Source organism: Panthera pardus, unplaced genomic scaffold (assembly GCF_024362965.1).
Source record: "Panthera pardus isolate Hobbes unplaced genomic scaffold, ASM2436296v1 HiC_scaffold_20, whole genome shotgun sequence".
Lineage (NCBI taxonomy): Eukaryota > Metazoa > Chordata > Mammalia > Carnivora > Felidae > Panthera > Panthera pardus.
In genome coordinates this window covers 41,405,942-41,425,438 of record NW_026526766.1, presented here as the reverse complement: position 1 = coordinate 41,425,438, position 19,497 = coordinate 41,405,942, and the positions used below count along the sequence as shown (strand labels likewise).

Below are 19,497 nucleotides of genomic sequence, written 5' to 3'. Positions count from 1 at the left end.
CCTATAAAATCTTAATTGTGATTTCATTTTGCCCTGAACAATCAGGATTTTTTCCCTTCTTTACTGGTTTGTGTTGGTATTAAACATTTCCAAATAGACAAATCAGATATTTGGATGTAATATTTTAAAGATTTTTGTTTCATCTTCAGAAGAGTGCCAAAGATACCTCTGTTTCAAAAGTGATTATCTGTGATGCCATAGCAACATCCCTGACTGTTAGCAGAATATGTATTATTTCTGTGGTTTTGTGAATCAGTAACCACTAAAAGATTTCAGAACAATCATCTATGAATGATTTGTTCAGAATGTGCTTAATGAGAGAAACTGTGGCGTAAGACAACCTCACAATACATGTAAGGATACTTTTTCAGTGTTACACTTGGCTCTGTTCTGGATTATGCAACTTGGATTTTCAATCACTGTTGTACTATGCAGATATATTTGATGGAGTTTGGGTCTGTTTCCTGGGAAGCTGTGCAGGACAATACTTGTCAAACCAGTATTGAAATCCGGGGATCTGCTGACTGGAGCCAAGCATATGGTGGGACAGGAAGCTTTCTGGGTTGAAGAGGTGACTAACAGTGGGCTGACTGCCCTTCTCTGCTCACTTATGAGAGCCTGCTTCTCAGATCTGTTAGGAAGTAGGTTTCAAAGATTTGAAAAGACAATATGAGGCTGTGTGTCCTATATCTAACTGGGAGTGATGCATATGACCACAGCATATGAGCAGCTCTAGGGTATAGTCTCGCTCTCTGTCAAATAGAAGCCCTAGTAATAAAAGTAGAAGGGCTACAAGTTGTGCCCTTCAGAATTTTTCTGAGTATGGTTCCTCCATGGGCTGCTACTGTTTCTGGATGGGAAGATCCAGCCTTCTGGGTCTTCTGGGTGCTTTTCTAGTTTCTCTCCTTTTATCATTTATCTATTCTTTTTTACTGTGAATTGTGTATGTCACTATCTGATATCTTCTTGTGTTTTGGTCCATTCAGATATTATTTTATTTATACGTTTTAGGATCTTTTGGAGAGCTGACTTAACTAGGTCCCCTTGCGAACAGATCACAAGATGATGACTTACATGACGGTATTTTGGGTAGAGTCCAGAGTAAGAATGAAGGATCAGAGGAAACCACAATGATGAATTATTAAAGTGATCAGTACTACTAATGGGTGCTCATTCCCACTGGGGCCTTTGGAGGCACCTCATGAATATGTCTCCCCGCAGAATAAAAGGGGAAAATGTTTACCCATTGACTCTCATTCTTGGTGGATCATTGTGGTCCTTTGAGCATTAAGTCCCTACACTTCCAATTTGTCAGGAAGCATGATGCATGTGAGGCAAACTCAGAGTCAGACGACACTTAGCTATAAATGGGGGAAGTGAGTTGATGTGGCTGGAATAAGAAGTGAGACAGGAAGGGTTTTTGGTGGTGCAGAGATGGAGCCCACTGTAGGGACAGACAGGTTGTTTTTTTATATGGATCTAAAAGCGTAAGAGTACTCCGCAGTATTTGCTGCCTCATTTGTTGTAGTGCTCTTCTCACATGGGTTCAGTTGTGTCTTTACCTTAACTTTGGTATTTGAAAGGATTGTTGGCATTTTCCTTAGTAATTTTAGCATACCACTTGGAATATTGGTCAGATCAGAGTGAACTGGAATGTGTAATGCATTTCCCTTTCATGGACACAGATCCACTGCTTTATCCACAGGAAGCACAAAACATTTAGAGGCATTATCTCAATTATATTCCATATCCTTGATTTTGGAATAGGGGAAAGTTGTTAACTGCTCAGCTACTGTTAATATTCTTCTAAAAAACACAGAGTTATTTAGCAGAATTCTGTCACAGGGTGATTTGGCTCTTTCACATCTTCAAAAATGAAGGCCCAAATCCTCACTGTGTTTTTCCAAATGGACCGAGGAACCCCAGTAGGTCTAGTTCATGCTTCTATTGAACCGAGACATCTGATACATGAGTGAAGATTTAGGGTAGACTGTAAGGAAAAACTAAAAAATAGTCCCCAGCAGGATTAAAACATTACGCATGTCTTCGCCAGTTATATGACAGAAGAATCTGTTTCAGAGACCAACTTTTAACAAAAGCAATTGAGTTACACAATTATTATATGTGCTCTTTTTATTGTAGTTATGTATTTTTACTGGAGTCATGGTCCCAAAATTATAAGGTTAACTACTATCATGACTCATGCAGAGGGTATGAAACATCAAAGTTTCCTACCATCCATTCAATCTGCAGTTCAAGTCTCCAGCACCTTTTGCTTTTTTTTATATTAAATATAATTTATTGTCAAATTGGTTTCCTTGCAACACCCAGTGCTCATCCCAACAGGTGCCCTCCTCAATGCCCATCACCCACAGTTTGTTCTCAGTATTTAAGAGTCTCTTATGGTTTGACTCCTTTCCTCTCTGTAACTTTTTTTCCCCCTTCCCCTCCCCCATGGACTTCTGTTAAGTTTCTCAGGATCCACATATGAGTGAAAACATATGATATCTGTCTTTCTCTGCCTGACTGATTTCACTTAGCATAATGCTCTCCATCCAGTTCCATTGCTTCTTAGAAGTAGATGAACTGATCTTAATTCTTTCTCTGTGGTATATGATTTCTTTCCTACCTGGGTATTTCTGTTTTTAAAGAAATATATACTGCTTATAGGAGTGATACTTTATGGGTGGCAGAGAAAAACGAGTTCTCTATTTGTACAGGTAGATAGAAGGGACACGATTGCACTGTATCTGACACACAGTAACTCCCTCAATAAATTATTATATTTTATAGAAGTAAAAAGGACAGAAAAAAACCCAGAAAGGCAGACTCTAATATGAATTTATAACTATTATAACATCCTCAGCCAATTGGGAATTGTTATCCAGTGAGACATTTTTCTGATTTGCTCTTTTGCTCCAGTTCAAAATGGCCATTACTGTTTCAATAAAGAATTCAGTTTACTCTGCTAGAACTTTCTCTTGGTCTCAGAGAGTTGAACAGTTAGGTGATTTGAGGTTAAGATATCTTAGCACCTTTAGGGCAAAATACAATCTTAAGGAGTGATAGAATATGCCGTCTAGAGGATAAGGAGTTTTAGGTTATAAGGAAAATTATTCCTTTTGTGGCCTCTTCAGGAACAATTTTCTATCTTGTGGTTGGTCACTTTCAACGTATGGCAATTGCTTTCCATTATAATCCCAAGCTTTAATCAATAGGTACCATATTATGCAACTTATAGTTACATTCTAACCAAAATATGTCAAATGTGGTTTCTGAGTGGCTGATTTACAGTAAGTCTTCCTCAGTCCCTAAAGTGGGTATAATAACTAATTTGAACTCCCACAGAATGAGGCATTTTTCTTCAGTGTTGGGGGGTGGGGTGGGAGTGGGTTGTAGAGATAGGAGGAGCAGTAAACCACTATTTCAACTTATTCACATACAGATTGATCCATTGTCATCTCCTTTGCATCTACATGGATTGTTGTGAATTATCTGCTCACCCTGGGAGAGACGTGCTCTGAATTCTAATAATTTGGAATCTGTGAATCTATTAAAACCATATTTGTAGCTCTAAAAAAAATTGATACTCACTGGGCAGTTTGCCCAACAAGAGAAAGTCAAAGAGATTATACACTTATCCTAAGTAACAGTAACCACCCTGCCAATTCTTCGTTTGAAAGAATACAGCAGACCCAAATTATACATCTAGGGGTAAGGGAAGACAAGAAAAGAACTCAATATATCAAAATCAGAAAGTAAATTCCACAATAATGGTTACAATAATGTTTCAAGATGTGATTTCAGCATAGGCCTAGTCATTGAACTAATCATAGCTTAGATGGGTTTAAAATTGTTTAAAGCATATCCTGAGGTTGTTAAATATGTTTACCTCTCTCACTTGAAATCCAAATATTCAGTCATATACCAGTAGACCCTGAGATTACATGGGTCAGACAGCGACCTCATTGTTTGACACACTGTGAGGCCCAGAGTGTCACAGTGACCTATTGTGATCAAAACATGGTCTTTTGATTTCCAAACCAAAGATTTTTCATCTGGTACCGAATTAACACATTTAGCTCTTCCAGTATGCTAGAATAGTGATGTAAAGATGCCTAAACTGGTGTTTCCAAGGGATCTCTGCTTTATGCAGTGGATTTAGGTAAGTTAACTTGTTAGAGTTTTACTGTGATTTTCCCAAGGGATAGATTTTGTCTTTTCACTGATAGAGTCTCAACTATTATTCCTGGCACTTACAGGATAGTACTGATAATTGCTTGATGAGTGAACAAATGTGATAAATACTGATCTTTAAGCCATGAAGTCACACAGGCCAGGCAAACCAAGAAAGAATTCACATGGGATAAAGTTACAGTCAAGTTCTTGAATAGGTGGTGTTTTTCTCTGACAAAGAGAGTGGAGAATCAGCAAACAGCCGAAAAACACTCTCCTCGAGGGTAAGAACTAAGTTGTGTCCATCTTTGTGTACTCTGGTGTCTGGCACACAGTAAGTTCTAAAAAATACTCTGGCTTCCTCTCTGTATAAACTTGAAGTACACCTTTCTTTACTTTCGTATTAAGAATCTGGTAAATGTTTTGGTTTTAGAAGATTTCTTGTTTGATTATGTCTAAATGATACATGCTAGAGAAAGTGAAATGTTATCAAAAGAGTAAATCTCTCATTCGATTTAATTAAGTCAATAGGAAGTCGAAAGTCCTATTTGCTCAGATGATCCTTTCTTTTCGATAATTGAGAATTGACTTTCTTGGGCTGTTGGAGGTGACTACTTCAAATGACTACATTTGGCACTAAGTAGGGAGCCTTACTATTAATTTTCAATTAACTACGTTGTTGATTATCTTGTGCAGTAACAATACTTCAGTTGTTTGCACTGCCTATCTCAGTTGAGTAGAGCATGGAATCAGCAATAACCTGATTATGGATTCTATTCTTGTATGGGCTGGTTAGACTTGCAAAGGGAAAAATCCTTGAATAAACATAGTGCTCCAAATGTTGGTTAACTGTTGAATGAATTAATGTTATTATTACAAAGAGGACTTGGCTAAAGAAGGTAGGTCATCACATCTCATTACCATTCTTAGGTAAACAACCAGTGACAGTAATTTCATAACATTGTGTGTGTGTGTGTGTGTGTGTTGTGTGTGTGTGTGTGTGTGTGTGTGTGAAATATATTTCTCTCTGATACTACTATTCACCACTTTAATGCAAATAGGAAACCTACAATGTTTATTGTTGGCTTAAACATTTTTCAGAGTAAAATACTGCCCTCATACTAGTTCATAAATACTTGAATTTGTATGTGAATTTTAAAACCCTATAAACTCAAGCAGAAAAAAATTATCCAAAGGAAAAACAAAAAAGTGAGTAAAGTGTCCATGTTGAATAATACTAATTACATTAAAATGAAATATATAGCACTTACTCAAAACATCAGAATTTTTTTAAAGGATATATCACTTCTAAAATATGTGTGAATGTAGGGGCGCCTGGGTGGCTCAGTCAGTTGAGCGACCGACTTCGGCTCAGGTCATGATCTCAGGGTTTGTGAGTTCGAGCCCCGCGTTGGGCTCTGTGCTGACAGCTTGGAGCCTGGAGCCTGCTTCTGATTCTGTGTCTCTCTCTCTGTGTCCTCCCCCACTCATGCTCTGTCTCTCTCTGTCTCAGAAATAAATAAACATTAAAAAAATTTAAAAAGATACGTGTGAATGTTGCTTTGAATAGATTAGTGTAGATTACATTTTATACGGTAGCAAAACAGATAAACTTGCTGTTTAGATATGGCGTCTGAACTGAGAAAACATATCACATCAGCTGCATGTGTGTTGAAGGGTTTAGATACAGAATCACCCAACAAGTCTTAGCATTGAAAGCTGACCTATGGTTTCTTGAAAGATGTTTTTACTTAACTGCCAAGATAGCTCAGATGTTGTTTACTGTGTTGTCAGTTGCTCTGTAGTATTCAGATAATTGAGAGTATTGGTCAGTAACCTTTTTGTGCCTGTGTTTTTAAGCTGTTGTTTGTTTCTTCTAATGAAGCATATTAAATATCTTTAATATGCTTGTCTATTTTATTGAAGTATTCATGCTATTGAGAAAAACAAAACATCTGTATAGGTATAGGGGAGAATATTTGCAATGGAGATGACAGAGATCAAGGGAATGTCAAAATTACCAGAGTGAAGAAAACAGAGAATTGAAGATGAGACCAAAAACAGAGAGAGAGAAAAGCCCTCTGGCAAAACATAGCTCTAGAGGAAAGTATGTAAGAAGGTAGAACTTCATAGAGAAATGTATTTTATGGGGGAAAAAATATACTAAAAGTCACATGACTTCCTATTTATTGAAAGAAAAATTCAGATTTTATGCAAGAAATAACTGAGTTATTAATGAATTACTGAAATTACTGCTGTTTTATAAATACAGATAATCATTGAATTATTACAAAGAAAAGAACTAATAAACTGATAAATTTTCAAGTAAAATGTTAGTTTCTTTATCATTTCTAATCCTGGAAGTCTTTATTATAAAAATGACTAAAAAACTAATTGTGGTAGTTTGTGTCTTTTTAATTAGTGATGATTTCCTAAGAAGAATTAAACAGGTAGGAAGTATATGTTTACAGATTTTTTTTAAGCTGGTTATTTTTGTTATCAAATGTTTAATTATAAAAGAAAGAAAACTTGGACATGTCCACCTTCAACTTTTAAAAAGTTTAGAGGTCATAAAATTAGCAAAGTAGAGGATCTTTGGCCACTGTGCTTAGGAATACAAGTATGATCATATCGTGAATGATCTTCATTTGATTTGCCCAGTTTTATGATGTTTGATAGCTTGGTTTAAGAATTAGTAAATTTTGTTCTTTTTAGAAAATCATTTGGCATTATTTGGCAATTTTCATATCTCCAAATTAGTCTTAGATATAAATTCTTGATGCTAGTCAAATATTAAACACACTTTTTTGTTTGGTAACACAGGATAGTTTCAACCACTAAAATAAGATGGTAAGGATTGCTCAATGTAAAAGAAGTTACAGGTCTATCTAGTATGGGATAGTTTCTAAGATTTCTAAGGCACCGCCCTGATTTATAAAGAATTCCTTGGATTCAGAACAAGCTAGGTATCTGCAACATTAGACATAATATTTCATGGGTATAAGTGAAACATGCCAGTGCACACATTTCATGTTGACATGTTTACAGAAAAAGTCACTGAATTATAATTATTAGGTGTAAGATTTGCACGGGCTTGTGTATTAGCCAGTTGCAGGATGACACAGCCGTGTACATTTTGCTCAAGACTTAGCTCAGATGTTTCTTCTGTAAGAGTTCTCTCAACACCTTGTCCACCTGGTCTGTGTTTCTTGCTCATAGAGCTTTCTGTGTATCCCTCTATTCCTGTTCCTACTACACTGTGTTATAATTGCTTTCTTAGTTAAACTTACCCCACTTACCCCTTGATTTGTGGCCATGTCTCATTCATGTTGATGTCTCCACCACACAATACAGTGTCTAGTATATGTCTATCAGGTGCTGAGTAGGTGCTCAAGTGTGTATATATTGAATGAATGGAAGGATGAAAGAACTAGGAAAAAATACTACATGATGGCAATATCACCTTATATTTGTAGAGCATTTTTCATTATTTTCACCACCACTTAAACAAGTAGGCATGGGGCCATGCTGTTTAATTTATAGATGAAGAAAAGGCAGATGATTTGACCAGACCCAACAGGTGGTGTCACACCCAGTCCCCAACTACCTACTTTGGGTTGATTGTTCATTCTGTGTTGCTGATTCTTTATCATAATAACACAGTTAATGTTAATGGGGCTGATTGAGGCCAGGTTTAAAGCTGAGAGTTTACCCCTAGAGCAAAACAGTAGTATATTCAGCCAAAGAAACAGCCAGCTTCCTCTTACTTGCCCCCCTATTTTTCTAAATGCTGTTACTACCCCTGCTATTACTTTTCTGTCATTTTTGTGAATCTCATTGATGTGAGCACTTAGATACCATGCCCAACACCAGACCAGACTGGGATAAGGCAATTTCCAGAAATGTTTCCCAAATAGAATTTCTGAATGTGCTGTTGTTTACTACAAAGTCCAGGTCTCTGTGGTGCCCTGAATCAGTCCCAGGCTAAAGGGAAGAGGCCCTAGGCAGAAACTTGGTGTCACTGCCTGACTCAAGATCACCATTTAATGTAGTTAGAGTGGGATGTTATTAGACACCAAAGTTTTGGCCCTGTGAAGTTATGGTTAACAGAGCTGGTAAGAATTGTGGGCATTCTGGCAAAAGGCAGCCAGTGGAGTAGAAATAGTATGCTAATGTGCAACAATGCCAGCAAGTAGCAGGCGAGGACTAGAATGGGACGGTAGGCATCCTTGGGGCCGTGGAGGTATAGGAGCTCGGTGACATGGAGCACTGCCTGTTGAGTCCAGTGTTTGAAATGAAATGAGCACTGCCTTCATAAGTCTAGAGTTGGTCCTTTTCTTGTTATAGTATTTCCCTTTTCATTGAGAAACCAGGATGAAGCCCTTATCAGAGAAGTGGGATAGAGGGAATTGAGGACTATTAGAGGGTTCAATTTGTATGGCAGATCTCTAATAAGAATGGCTACCTACTTCAGTTAGATCTTTCCTTGCATGGGGATTACCTCCTCCCTTGTTTTGGACCATACACTTAATATTGCAGAACTTTATAACTAGTCTCTAGACAAGTTCCTATATGTTTAATAGTACATTTACTCAAACAGGAAATTGCTTATTAAGGCAAAGATTTTTGGAAAATCTGCTTTCATGAGTCCCCTTTCATATTTTCTTCTCACTAAGTAAGTAATATTCACACCTCACACTTTAATTTAAAATTTTATTCAGCGTATTAGATATCCCAGCAGGGATTTGCGATTTTTTTGTGTGATTTTTTTTTTTTTTGCCCCTGTATATGTGATTTTTTCCCTGTATGATGTCAGAGTAGAGAGGTAGAACCTGAGTGTAGTTACAGAAAGACACAATTTTAGAGCAAATGTTCTAAGAACTTGAATAAAAATATCAGGATTATCTGATATCAGATATTGTCTGGTTCAGCCCCTTCTTGTTATAGTGTGGTTCAGAGTCACATAGCTAGAGTAAATAACCCATTTGGTAAATGAGACTGAACCTGTGTATATGTTCATTCAAAATATAGTGGGTTGCCTGCAAATCACTGGAATTGTCGGGGTGGTGGTGGTGGTGGAAGTTATTAAGATGTTGTCAGTGGAATCACCACATTTTAGAATGAAACCACTTAAATGATGAGACAGGATGTAACCAGAATAGTCTATGACCTCCTTGAGGACAGACTGGAAGATTTCCCCTTTATATCCTTCCTGTTTTGGGTACTGACTGGGAGTAATAAAGACTTACAAGTATTTTTTAAATGATTGAATAAAAACCATTGATTCGGTAGCCTTATTTAAGAATGGTATTTCTAGAGGAGAAGCTAGTGGAAAGTTCCCCCTATTTTGCCATCAAATGTTCATTGCTTTTTCTGTTTTAAAGTTGGTTAATTTTCATTTCTTGTGATGCGTTAAAATCTGGCCAGTTTTCTCTGGCTGTTCTCCATTGTGATCAGTGTTTCTCGTCTAGCATTTAAAGAAAATATTGGAGATGTGGTCTGATTAGTGAGTAACAGACTGGGATTTTGTCCTGTTCTATGCTTTGTAGATTTGTTGTGTTTACTTTTTTGAGCCATATGTTCTAAAATGTTTTAAATATGTAGCATCGTAACAGCTACCATTTAGAGGACCAGAATATCTATTTCAAGTACACAAAATAAACTCCTGAACTAATATGTCACTGTTTCCCCCTCTCCCCCAAAGGAGAAATGTTAGGAGTTTAATGGGTTGAATAGAAATTTCCTTTTGAATGGTTAACTAAATTGCTATCACCTTGTAAGCCCCTAAATCCCAATCTGTTTTTCTAAGGAAACATATTTGCAGCTGTTTCAAATAACTGGTGGTTTGAAGATGATTGTTAGTGTGGTTTTCTACACACCCAGAACTTAGGCCCAGCTCTGTTCCTTGTCTTTGAAGCTAAGGAGTTGAGTTAAATAAATTCAGATTAGTTTTATTCATTAAATATTTTGGTTTTTAAAAAAATCCTCTATTAATATTTAATTCTGTAGTAGTCATTTACAAGATAATTTTTATTCTTTTGTGAATTTATATAGACATGTGAAACATTTTGAGAAGTTAATTTTATTATTATTTTTTTTAAATTCAGGGATTTCCGTTACAACCAATCACTTATATATATCTAGTCTTTAAAGATAGGTAAGAAAATCAGGTGAGTAGAAGTTTACAGCTGCCTTAGTAGGAGTCTCCAAGGTAGTAGTTCTGTATGGCAGTTGTGACTTAGGGATGTCCTGGGTGGGGAGGAAATGATCACATTGAACTGTTAATGGCTTCTGAAATGATGAGGCACAGGGCTCTAGAGTCTTCTGTAATGTGGACCCACACTTGATTTTCACCTCTGGGGAGCTAACATAGAGCTATATAATTTACTAATCACTTTCCCATGCACTACTGAAGTTGGTCTCCAAATAAACTATTTGAGATTTAGGCAGAGTAGGTGGTACCCACTGTTTTATAAATGAGGAAACTAGTTTAGAGAGGTTATGTGCTTTACCCAAGTAAGCTCACAAAGCTAGCAAGGACTAACTTTAGTAGGACTAAAACCCAGGGTTTCTAACATTGAGCATATTACCCATTCGCTCATGCTCCTGTGACACAGGACTCATCATCTTTTTCCTTCTCTCTAGGAATGGAAAAGGGAAGTCCTAGGTTGTAATCTCAGTTTTAGCATGTGGCCCTGGGAAGATTACTTGTTTTAAGCCTCAGTTTATCTTTAAAGTGGGATCAATGGTATTTGCATTTTATTGTATTCAGGATTAAATGAAATCATGCATCACTTTGGCACCTCCTGTGGGCACTCAGATTTTTTTTTAACTTTTTTTCTCTCTACCTTCCCTTTTTTTTTTTTTTTTTTTTTTGTCCAAAGAAAATTGGCTTTATTTGTGTGGGCAGATTACAGCCTATTTTAATGGGTACCTTAAGCAGCTCTTGTTCTGCTAAGTTGTGGGAAGTATGCACATAAACAACAAACTAATACAAAGTGCTGTGTAGTACAGTCTTCCTATGTATTAAGAATCAGGAGGAGTACAGAAAAGGAAATAATAATGTCTTCCTCTGGAATAAGGTTAGAAAAGGAGGTGCTATTTTGAGCTGGTCCTTGATGGTTTTAGAAGCTGGAGTTTCCAGAAGGTGAAAGTCATCAAAGGCATGGGTAACATTATGAGCAGACTGCTAAGTATATACTATTTTTGGGGAACAGCTACGCAAGGGGTCCCAGATGTGGGTGAAACTTCCTGGGAGAAAAGATGACAACAGATTTATAAAGTGATCTATAGGGGATAATTTGGCTGTATTCATTTAACATATTAATTGAGCATATACTTCTGTTTAAGACACTGATTTGGTTGTCGATTATACTGTGGTGAATGTGACAAAGTCCTTTCCTCCAAGAGATTATATTTCAGTGGAGAAGACAACTAATACTAATAAGCAGAATAGATACGGTGTATGTTAAGGGCTATGAAGAAAAACAGAGCAAGGGGATGAGGAGTTATGGTAGGGAGGGTCCTACTATTTTAAGGACCTGCCATGGAGTGATCAGTAAAGGCAGCTTTGAAGAGATGACATTTTTGCAGAGGCCTGAGTAAAATTAGAGAGTGAGTCCTGCACAGATCTAGAGGAAGAACATTTTAGCAGAGGGAAAGAAGTCATAAGGCCCTGATGTAAGAACAGACTTGGTGATCTTGAGAAGCTATGCCATTGTCAGTAAACTTCATCTTAAAGGATCCTGAATATTCAGAAGACCATGATGAAAAGGATAGCCTTTCTACATGGAAACACAATGGCATCTGACTGTAATACTGCCCAGGGCCCTCTGCATTATGTGTGTGTATGCAGATGCATGCTTACCTGTGTCCCCTTTTCTATCTATCTGCCAGTTACCCATCTACCCGTCCAGTTACCCATCTACCTGTCCAGTTACCCATTCATGTATCCATTCACCCAGTATTTGCTGAGTACCTTCTATGATGCAGGCACCATTCTAGGCCCTGGCTCTCAACAGAACCCATGCTTAAGTTTAATCACATTCCAAAAGGCAGACCATTGTAGAAAAACTTATGTGTTGGCCATACCTATTTTTCTGAACCTAGTTGATAATTTTAAGATAATGTAAACTGTCATCTTATCTTCTGCCAGGTCAGTGAGTCATATGTATTTCTGCTGTTGGTAACATCCTACAAGGGTGTAAAGAGTTGAAAAAAGGGGCAAAAAAAGAGTACTCACCACATGTGGGTAAAGAAAACACTGGTACTGGATATTTGATAGTTGGATTGTCCGTTCTGGCCTACTTAGTGAATCATCTGTGTGGCAAAATGCAGCCTTTCCCTAAGAGACAGACCAAGTTGTTTATTGATGCTGGGGAGGAAAAGGGTTGGGCACATACTTGCAAGACCTATGATCTTTCCCAGAATTTGGAAGGATAAGGGAATTGCTAAGAATTTGACATTGGAACTGTTCCCTCTAATTGTGGCTTTGGCCATTTGAAGGAAAAAAAAGGTTAAGGAATCCAGAAGGTGATATGCAGAACAATATGAAAGCTATTCACGGTAAAAACAAGCATTTAGCCAAGCATTTGGCTACATTAATGTGTGTTTTAGTTTGAGGCAGTGTAAACTGAGGTGGCCTTGTTTCACAGTGGCATTTAGGAAAATTAACATGTATCAGCTACTCAAAAGTTTTGTTTTCTTTCCTCTTTTTTATTCTCCCTACCACCCTTTTATACTAGTTTGTTTTTCTTTCCATGCTTTGAAATTATTGCAAAAAGAATGGCACTCAAAATTTTTGTTAATTATAGATAGTTTAACAGTGCACATTTCCACTCATTTGGTAGATACTTCTAAATTGGAGAATTTCTAATTTGCCAGACGGTTGGCATTTTAATACAGAGATGCTCACCTTCCTCTCAAATTAGTGCCTCCTTTCACCTGGGGGTGATTTGGATGCCATGCCTCTCTTGTCCCGGGGATCATGGTCTATTATTATTTTTTAATGTTTAATTATTTTTGAGAGAGAGACAGACAGAGCGCAAGTAGGGGAGGGGCATAGAGAGAGGGAGACACAGACTCTGAACAGTCTCCGGGCTCTCAGCTATCGGCATAGAGCCCGACGTGGGGCTCTAACTCTTGAACCATGAGATCATGGGCTGAGCTGAAGTTGGATGCTCAACTGACTGAGCCACCCAGGTGTTCTAGATGGTCTATTATTGAGACTCTATTTTTCCTATGTATTGAGTTAATTTTAATTATTTTTAAAATAAATTTTCATGTGTATCAAGCATGTTAATTTTAGAGACTAAGAGATCAGAAGAAGCAAAACCATGATCATCTATAACCCCAGCCACCCTACGGTATACATACCCACATATCCAGTGTAGCACTTCAAATGAAGCTTTTGGTGATTATGTTTACAGTATGACATATAATAAATACATTGATCTATGTTTATGTATTTCTGTGTATATAATATCATGAACATCCTTCTATCATCATTAGGGACTGTACGTTATTCCATCATGTAGATTAAATGATTGTCCTTTAGCTTATTTCCAGTTCTTTCCTATTACCTATGTAAGAGCAGCCTCTCTGTCGTGCAGGCTCATTCCCATCAGACTATAGATAGCCAGGTTACACCTCTCTTCCTATCTGGCAGGCTGTTTTCTGACCTTCCATTCAGAACTCAGCCTGTTTCCTATCTTCGTCTCCTACAGCCTAGCTTCTTACCCACAACAGCAGCTCTGGACTTGACCTTTCATCTCATACCCCTTGTAGGAGATTTTTGTTGTTTTTTATTTCATTGTGGTATTTGCTTCTTATCACTTTTGCTCCTCCTTGAAGTCTTTTGGGTTTTCTGGCTCTCCATTCTTACAGTTCTGTCCTTACTTTTTTAATTCCTTGTTTCCTAGTTCATCATTTTGTGTTCTTTTAAATACAATTTTTTTCCTGGTTTTCTTCTACACACTTTAGGCAGTGGCCCTCATTCCCTTTTTATATTTTTACTGACCTGCTGATAACTACCCAACTCTTTCTTCATCCAAGACTTCTCTGTAGGGCTCCATGTTTGTAACTTCAGCTACTGTGGATGCTTTACTCAGCCAGTCAGAGCCTAAATTTTTCAGGATCTCTTCAGCCAGCCTCTGCTGTAGGTTAAATGGCATCACCACCTGTCTAAATCCTACCCAGGTGGGAAATGGGAAAGTCCTCCTAGATTCTTCCCTTTCCCTAGTTCCCTCCCCAAATCCAAAAGGCAACTAACTCTTCTGTTTACCTCCTCTTTTCTCTGCAGTCCCAGTGCCTCTGATCTTATAAAGACGCACATTATTTCTTCATTTCCATCTTAATGTTTAAATTTCTCTGGGCTGTCCCTCCTACTGTGACTAGAGTATTCTAACTTGCAGATCTGACCCTTGTTGCTTCCCTACTTCCCGAGTCCCAAATCCTGTCCTTCCCTCTATTCACCTGTCTGCTATTGTTAGGGATGAGTTGAGTTCTCCATTCCTCCACTGTGTTCTTTGTTCTTCAGGCACTTAGGTACTGTCTTCCTCTGTGCTCCCTGAACACCCCACACCAGGATTTCTCAACCTTGGATCTGTTGACATTTCTGTTTGACTGATTATTTGCTATGGGGTGCCATGTTGTACATTGTACAATATTTAGCAGCATCTTTGACCTCTACCCATTAGATAATACATTCTCCTCTGTCCCCAACCCCAGTGATATAACCCAAAATGTCTGTAGACATTGCCAAGTGTTTCCTGAGCAGCAAAACCTCCCTTGGTTAAGAACACTACCCTTTTATGTATGTTTTCTGAAGCACTTACAATAACGTCTTGTGTTTATGTCCTTACATGTTTATCTTCTGTCCTGTTAGAGGTCAGAACCAGTGCACCTCTGCATCGTGAGCAGTGTTAAGACCGAGTGGCCCTTAGTCAGCATTTTCTGTGTGAGTATATGCCAGGATGGACCCCTCATTACTGTTCTCAGAAAAATGAGAAAGGACAGTCAGCAATGTTGAGAATTTTGCCATTCTGCAAGAGATATATGTAGATAGTTTAATTTGATAATTTATGGTGTTTTGCTTTGTGATAAGTGGATTCTAGGTATTATTCTATGGGTACATGAAGAAGTTGTACAATATCTTTTGCCAGAGTTCTTTTAACAAGAGATCAGTTTTTTTTTAAAGGCTGATTCATTCATTTCATTAATTTGTCAATCATGTCAATCACCTGTTTTATGCCAGGGAATATGTTTATTCCTGGATGAAACAGTTCTAGGGTTCTTGAAGCTTTCCAGGTAGATACTCAAGGAATAATTTTAATATAGTGAGATAAAAACAAGTCACGACATCAAGGATTTCCAAGATAGTGAGGTGAGACTGACCCTCCAGGCAGAGGGGTCGTGTGGATGTGTGGTGTGGGTAAAGGGGACATTTATGTGATATTCCAAGGAATCTTAATAATGTTGATGCTTTGTAGAATTTACAATAAGCAATCCTTCCCCTGCCTTTTTTTTTTTTGCTTTTATTGGTCCTGTGATAAACATTTTATATTTCCTTTATGCTGTGTTTTAATGATTTTCCCTCCCCCATTCTTCCCTTCTTTACCTGAATTTCTGTAGTATGAAGCATAATGTGGCAAGTATTCTGATCTCATGGCCTACTCTGTCTGCAGAGGTGTGTGTGAGTGAGACCCCTTTTAATCATTCGTATAATGATTGGTGGCTCCCTGTTGTTAAACCACAGTTATTGATCCATCATCGCTGAAGTACATGGCTGAAGGAACTGGTGCTGTCAGGCATTGATTGACTAGGAAGGAAGTGTAGAGCTATTCTAACTCACTTTTATTTTCATCAGCAACAGTTACAGTAGAAGCTTGTGCAAGACCTCCATGATGGAACATCACTTTTCCTGCATTAAGAGGTGTCTGACGTGACTGAAATTGCCAGGATAACTCACATGGCTGCATTTAAAATACTTAGAACAGAAGAAACTGTCCAAAACCTTCTGATCTGACTTGGCTAATGGTTCAGACTCTGGAAAATAAATTTGGGAGGTGGGGGATGTGTGAGAAAGAACAGAAGTAGTATAAAATTATTCCTAAGCAAATTGAAGAATGTATAATACATGTGAACATTTTATTGAAGAGTTATTTCTACACAAACTGCAGTCGGACAAAACAAGCATGTTTTTGTATAAGTGAAATTGTTTAATGGCTCTTCAAATAATCAACTTCAATCCATAATTAATAGCTGTCTCTTGGTGCAGTTTTTATATTTTGGGCAGTTTCAGGAGGATTTGGGGCCTCTGCACAAATATTTTAGACAAGGATACGATTGGAATATACTGTACGTATTGAAGGTGCCTCTCGCATTTAGTTCAACTTAACATATATTTTAAAATCTGAGATGACAATTATTTATTTTAATGAATGCTTTAACAATGTTCCTGTTATGCCTCTAATTCTGATTAGAGCAAGGAACAAGAAAAACAAAATAAATGATGGGTTTGGGGTGGCAGAGGAAGGAGTAGAGGGATATATTAAAAGAGTGAAACCAAAAAAGAGAGGACAAAAGCTACCATTTCTAGTGACATGTTATCCCTGCCTCAGAGCCTGTGCGTTTGTCCCTCTCTCTGAATATTTTAGTTTTGTTATAATTACAGTATCTTGCCTGCACTTTGTCCCTCTGATCCTTTGTTAAAGCCCGGATCACTCTGTGCAGACTGCGCTTGTAGGTGTGATTTATTGAGTGACAAGTAGCTGTAGGGTAGAACCCCCGCCTCTGTACCTGACTAAAGTATTAGACATCACAGAGCTGGGGCATGCAGGAGGGGGCCTGGGAAGGGGGTGGGGGAGGTGAAAAGCAAAGAGCAGCAGTAACACAGCAGCTCCTGGATACAGATCAGACAAGAGGTTCTGCCACAAATCACCTAGAAACATGTCAGACGCTGCATGTTTGTTGTTTTACACTGAGGGCACAGCCGTAGTCCAAAAGTATTGATTCTTTTCTTTGTACAGAGACAGAGACTGTCAGCCCTAGCTGGCTGACCTTGGTATGGCTCAGACAACTATTCCCCACCCTGCCGACCAGATGAACCCCACAGGAAAAGCCTAGGCTAGATATGCCAATGTCCACTTCACAGGCACAGAGAGAAACCCATGCCTGCTGAAACAGCTCCTTCTGTTTCCCAAACAGCTCCCCTCCCCTCCCGCCTGGGCCCCCCAGAGTGCTCCTTGTGACAGAAAAATTGGAGGCAGGATTCTTGGAGTGTGCGAGTGTGTGTGTGTGTGTGTGTGTGTGGTGTATTTGTGTCAAAATGCTCAAAAGAACCCCATTTTATTTAACTGTGAAATAACCTGAAGGATGTCTGGCTGGCGATATGTATGTGTGCGCGTTTTGTGTTTGAGGACGCAAGAGGAGATAGTTTATTTTCTGTTTGTACATATCAAAGGAGAAATCTCTGTGTGTGGGCACTTAAATATGTTTTGAGTTTTGGGGGGGTTGGGGTGAGTTTTCTGCTCTTTCTCTGTTCTAAAAGCTTTGGAGACAGGTGAGATATGAGAAAAAGAAATCACCTCTCACTCTTAATTGACCTGTGATTATTTTCAAAGTTGTTTAATAGTAAAACTACGTAGATCCAATTACTGTATGAACCCACAATTTTCTTTCTAGGCTTAAGCTTTAGAGTTGTCCTTACTTTTGCAGCATTTAAAACATTTGATTTATTTTGAAAATCATGTAACTTTTAGCTGCAAAAACTTGTTTGTAATTTAGAGTTCATATTTGTTTTAGCTGAATATAAACACAGATGTATAGCCATCAACATTTGAAATAAAGAGTTTAAAACTTGAACCTGTGAACCCTTAAGAAGAAGGGATCACAAAGGGCCTTTCAGCAACCACAGCTGATCGTTTGCTGGGCTGGGCCAGTAACTCCCGTGCTCCAGGAAGGCTTGCCTCCAGTGACATGGAAGGTGTTTCCAGTGACTTCTTCCCAAAGCTGAGTGTTTTATTTTGACTAACAGTAACGGGGAGGATGCCTTTCACTTCTAGGAATGTTGTTGCATGCACGATCCCTTTCCATAAGATTGAGCATCCCACAAGGAAAATTCAAGTAGCTTTCCAGTTTTGCCAAACAAGAATATGAGGCACACTGATGGAAAAGAAAAGTGGTGATGTCATGTGCACTTCGGGATATTTAAAAAAAAAAAATCTCTTTTAAAAATAAGGTTTCTCTTTTCCAGATAAAGTAATGCAAACAGGTTCAGTGTGTGATAAGATACAAAATCTGTATAACTCACCTTAAATTTTATTAAAATGAGTTTTTTTTAAAGTTGACCATTGAAGATAAAAATAGCAAGTATGTGTAAGGCATCTTAAACTCATTACTCACTTGTATTAGAAACCCTTTTATTTTCTATGTCATATTATTGATATTCATACTATTTGTTTAAATGACTGTTTGGCAGCTTAAAAGAACACTCAGTGATTTTAAAAAAATTATTTGTTTTATAGTGAATTTATTTCTTGATCTTAAAGTGAGATCTTTTTTGAGGCATTGGGATCTCCGGACTCCTAACTCCAGACTCCAGGGAAAAATTTTCTAATATGCCTTTCTCTGAAAACAGTATGAGACCTAACTAAATATTTTAATATCTCATGTTGATTCTAAATAGTTCTCCATTCTTTTTTCTGGGTCTTTCTCATCCAAAACAGCCTTACATTTTAAGGTTAAGAACAACTGAGCAACTCTGCTTTTGGGTACTGAAATACAACAGCAAATTATTTAGGATATATCAGTGTCTTGACAAATGAGTAGTCTAGTCATAAAATGGAAGATGACGAGTGACTAAGCTATCTAAGAAATACCATGTAAGAAAAATAATGCAGAGAACATACGAAGAATTGTTTAAGATCTGAACACTATTTTTTTTAACATTCTACTTTTCTTTTAATATATACATGCTAATCATCTGTCTTTCTCTTTTCCCTGTATATGTTATATCCACTTGATTTACTACTGAAATTATATTGCTTTTGAAAGTGTCAGTTGAGTTATCCCTTGCCTTGTTAGTATCATGTTTGATTTCTTGGACAGAGACATAAATCACTATCTAATATGCAGGTCTTTTGAAGACGCACCCAAGGTTTATTGCCAGTAACAGACTAGTGGCCTTATGTGGACTTTCCATGAATAAAACAGATTGATGAGCCATTTTATAGCATCGCAAGCTGTATTATAAATACATCACCCTTTTCAGTAATTTAACGTGAGGAACAGCCTAATGAGCTCCCAGCCATGATCAGCCAG

At 37.8% G+C, this 19,497-nt stretch overlaps 1 protein-coding gene across 15 annotated transcripts in view; it reads left to right on the top strand.

Annotated features, from left to right (window-relative positions):
- BNC2 (basonuclin 2) overlaps positions 1–19,497 on the top strand; it is a 436,316-nt gene that overhangs the window by 191,072 nt on the left and 225,747 nt on the right. The window contains exon 1 of one of the 15 annotated variants that reach the window (XM_019415432.2): positions 4,008–4,165. The exons of the other annotated variants lie outside the window; for them this stretch is intronic. The gene's annotated coding sequence lies outside the window, so the exon portion shown is untranslated. Of the gene's footprint in view, positions 1–4,007; positions 4,166–19,497 lie in introns of those variants that run through there. 15 annotated transcript variants of the gene reach the window in all.